Source organism: Aplysia californica, unplaced genomic scaffold, assembly GCF_000002075.1.
Source record: "Aplysia californica isolate F4 #8 unplaced genomic scaffold, AplCal3.0 scaffold00213, whole genome shotgun sequence".
Taxonomy (NCBI): Eukaryota; Metazoa; Mollusca; class Gastropoda; order Aplysiida; family Aplysiidae; genus Aplysia; species Aplysia californica.
The window spans coordinates 10,214-14,359 of NW_004797483.1; the positions used below are offsets into that span (position 1 = coordinate 10,214).

The window sequence follows — 4,146 nt, forward strand, 5'->3', positions numbered from 1 at the left end:
CGGGGGGGTCTGTGTAGGGGTATTTGTGTGGGAATGTTTGTGTGACGTGTGTGTGTCTATCTGTGTGTCAGTACCTGCGAGCGAGAGTTGGGAACTGTACAGGTAGCATCCCATCAGAGAAAAGAGACGCGCACCGCATTACGATGGCTTCGTTCAGGGAACCTTTAAGCCACCAAACTTTACGAATACAACGGTTTTCTTATGCTATGCCATCTCTTATGATATTATCAATTACCCTTTTTTTTTCTGTGACCCTTTTTTTCCCGTTTGTCCTGATGAAGTTTTGTATTTTTTGACAAGCTTTTTTTTTTAAAACTTGTTGCGAAATAATTAACTACCTGGTATTTCGATTACGATCAAAGGAGAGATAGTTGAACAAGAGGCAGTGAGACTCGGAGATGGGATTGATTAATCATATCCAGCAGGAAGGTAAGAATCTGAAGAGCTAGTTCCAGTACGTTTGATTACACCATGCATGATGAATAACAATCTCAAGGTCAGTTGCTGATGATTGTTTTGGTTTACTAGGACTGGAGTTATTTTTGTATTTTATTAATTGCTTGTAGCAAAGCAAAAGCATACAGTCATACTGTTGCCGCTCCATGTTCTGAGTCTTAAAAAGAAAATATACAGCATTATAGTGCTATATTATATTTAGTCAGATTTGAATTTTGAGAGCTATATCTACCAAAATTTTTCTTACCTAAAAGTGATTTGAAGTGGTTTGACCATTTGTAGATTCTACAAGTAGACAGTTAGAGACACCGTGAACTTCCATTCTAATGTTTTCTTTTTTTTTCTTTTTCAAATAGGTTTAAGATAATGGAATGGCATGCAGAGTTGTTTATGCCTTGCTTCTTTCTTTTTTCTTTTTCAAATTCTAAATTTATGTTCGGCAACTGAATGGCTAAGTTGTAGGCCTAGACCTCACCGAAGAAATAACTAATGTATATCCAGAGATATGTATAGTAACAAAAATATATTGGATTGTAAGTAGATTTCGTGGGGGGGTTGTGGTGACAGATTATCATGGCAGAATTTGTGAAAAAATATTTTATTGATAAAGTTAAAGAGGAAATAAGTCCCCATCTCTTCCTGTCCTCTGCCTTTTGTCCTTTATCTCCCCTTGTTGAGTTACCAAAGGGAGAGTACCAGAGTTTGTTCCCCTTCTCCGACGTCTGTCTCGACTACCATGGATCTGCCTTTTGAAGAGCTGACTCACTCTACGTTTTGTGTGAGGGAGAAGATTGTCCTTGTTTGGGAGATTTTTTTGTTTTTTTACTCCCCATGTTTTCATAATTTTGGTTGAGATCTCCCTGTTGAACAGGGAAATTTTCCTGGATTGAGATACACTTTACTACAAAAAGTGGGCGTAGATTTTGTTGTTGTTGATTTGGAATTATTTGAGGGGCTTTATTATCATATTTCTTTAATTAAAAAAACGTTTTCTTTTTTAGATTTTTAAAAAACTACCCCATACTGATTCAGTCAGTAAGGTGCGGTTTGACTTGTGAATTTTTATTTTTATGTGTTGTTTCATTGTTGTTGTATATGTTTTTTGCTGCTTGCGAAGTTGAAATCCATGTTTTTTGCTCTGAATTGTATTCTGGAAGTACTTGTTTACTTCTTTGCTAATAATTTGTTGTTTATTGTTGACTGCATTTGATTTCTCTGGGGTTGCCTATGATGAGCTTCAGCTCTTGACTTGATCAACAGAACGGCTACGTCATCACCTCGGAGTTTGGAGGCTTTGGTCGTTTGGTTTTGGGGGTTTTTTTCTTTAAATTACCCTCAACTTTCAAGAAGACTTGGGGGGGGGGGGGGGGGGGGGGAGGGGGAGGGATGGTAATGAAAAAGGGGTTTCGGGGTGATGAGATAGTAAGTGTGAAGGGGTGAGGGGAAGGGCGGTGGGCGTGGGAGTGATCTCGTACCTATCACTTTAATGTAAATGACCTTAAAGAAGACAGCCTCATGTCCAGCCGTGGCCCCGCATCTGCGGTGCCGGCCTTAGCGGCGGATGGGAGGGTCGATCCCCCCCCTGTATTGACAGCATTTTCCCCTTGAAGAGAATCCGCCCGCCCCACACCGCTAAGCATTGCGTAGCTTTTTTCCTGGCTTCTTTGGCCAGCGTTTCTGGCTCCGACTTGTTCACTCATTGCTGGCCTTCATGTGATATATGTCCACATGCCGCTAACCTATTTCTACACTTTGCTCATTCTTCTGTCGCTTTTTTTGCTTTCATTGTTCTGTCTCTCCTCTTCTATCTCTCTTTTTCTCTTTCTCTCTCTCTCTCTCTTGTTCTCTCTCTCTCTCTCTTTCTCTCTCTCTCTCTTGTTCTCTCTCTTGTTCTTTTTCTTTTTGTATTTTTCCTTTTTTTCAATTGTGATTTTTTTAAATCGCTGTATAGTCCCCTACTTTAAGCGGCTTTATTTAGAGGGTCTGTTTCCTCTGGCCTCGTCGTCATTTCACCAAAGAATTCTAGAAGTTACGAGAAGAATACAATTCTTGTTCATGTTCTTGTTAAAAATATTTTAGTTTCTTTCATCGGGAAAAGTCTAGACATGTCACATATTCAATTCAGGTTCATAAAAGAAGTACAGCATATAGTTCCCCCTTGTTTTTTTGGCCTTTTAGATTATATATCTAGATCTATCATTATCAAACAAAAAACAATACCCCCTCATCGTTCAATAATGAAGTAATGTTATACAGTGCCTGGATTGTTTCATGCATTTACCAAATACTTGACAAAGCAAAATAAATTTAGCAAATTCTTGACAAAACAACAAAAATGTATCGTTATACCACTCTAACTCTAACTCTAACGTGAAACATTTTCCCAGTTTGTTACCCAATTATTAACTTCACCAGGTAGCCAGTCCGTATTAATTAAATAATACCTCTTTAAAACCTGTATTATATTCAATATTTTTTTCTGAAATTCTCTACAAGTAGGCCTTCATAAAAATAGAAAAGATTAAGTCTATCTCACATCAGATGGAAAGGGGAAAATTGAATTGACTTAGGGGAGTTGGAGGAAAAAAAATTAATTAATTATTAAATGAAGGGACACAAGAGCCTAAGGTGTCATCAATTGGTTATTCCCCTTCTTACAGTTGTTGAAGTCATTTAAATTTTCATTATCAGTCTAATTTTTTTTTTCCATACTTTGAAAACTTTTTCTGCGTAGATAACGAATTGAAAATGAATTCTTTTTTTTTTGTGTGTTATTCTATATATTTTTTTAAAAGATTTAAATCTTAGTGTTTTTCACTTTTCTGTGTAATGGAGAAATCATTTCTGACTTGCATAGCTTGCCAACTGTTTTGTGATTGCATTGAACCTGGCGTGTGGTCACTGTACATAGCTCATTCTCTCCGGACCTGACCAATCAATGCGCTTGTCCTCATATCGCTGACCAATGGATAATATTTATGTATCTGTGATTTTTAAAACAAGGAGTGAGGGGAGGGGCAGGGGAAGGGAGGGATGGGGGGTGGTTTATGGTCCCTCCCCCTCCTTTGTATTCTCTGCCTATTCTTCATCATGAGTGTGTCGGTGGGTGGGTGTGGCGGTGGGTGGGTGTGTCGGTGGGTTGATAGGCCAGATGGAAGTGTAGGCAGCTGAGTGCATGAGTGATTGGTTATGGGAGGGAGTTTGTGCCTTGAGAGTTTTTTTGTATGTTTGGTTTCTAATGATGGTGTTTTGCTCTAATTCTAATCATGTAACTCACTTTGAAAAAAAAAAATTTTTATTTGCCTCTAGAAAAAAGCCCAACCCATTCTGATTTAATTGATGGAAGAAGACACAAAAGAAGATAGTCCACAGTACTTTTATTCTACATAAAATTTTGCTTCTTAACAAAAAAACAAAAAAAGACAAAAACCCCTCTGATTTAAATGAAGAGGAGAGAAGATACAAAATAAGACAGCCACAGTAATTTTATATAACATGTATTTTTTTGGTAATACATGCTGGCTCTTGATTTTTATAGAGGACCCACAGATAACCCTCTAAAATGGTTTTAGAAGAGAAAAAAAAAAGTCGACCTATTATTTCCAGTTACAGTTGGAACAAAACGTGAAAGGTGTGTGATGTACAACCTGTGTGTGTGTGTGTGTGTGTGTGTGTGTGTGTGTGTGTGTG

At 37.9% G+C, this 4,146-nt stretch overlaps 1 protein-coding gene across 1 annotated transcript in view; it reads left to right on the forward strand.

Annotated features, from left to right (window-relative positions):
* Nucleotides 1-1,843, forward strand: part of LOC101848357 (ephrin-B2) — a gene marked incomplete at its 5' end in the record, with an annotated part of 7,540 nt that extends 5,697 nt beyond the window's left edge. The window contains 1 exon segment of the mRNA XM_013083133.2: nucleotides 2-1,843.
* Nucleotides 1,844-4,146: the final 2,303 nt, after the last annotated feature.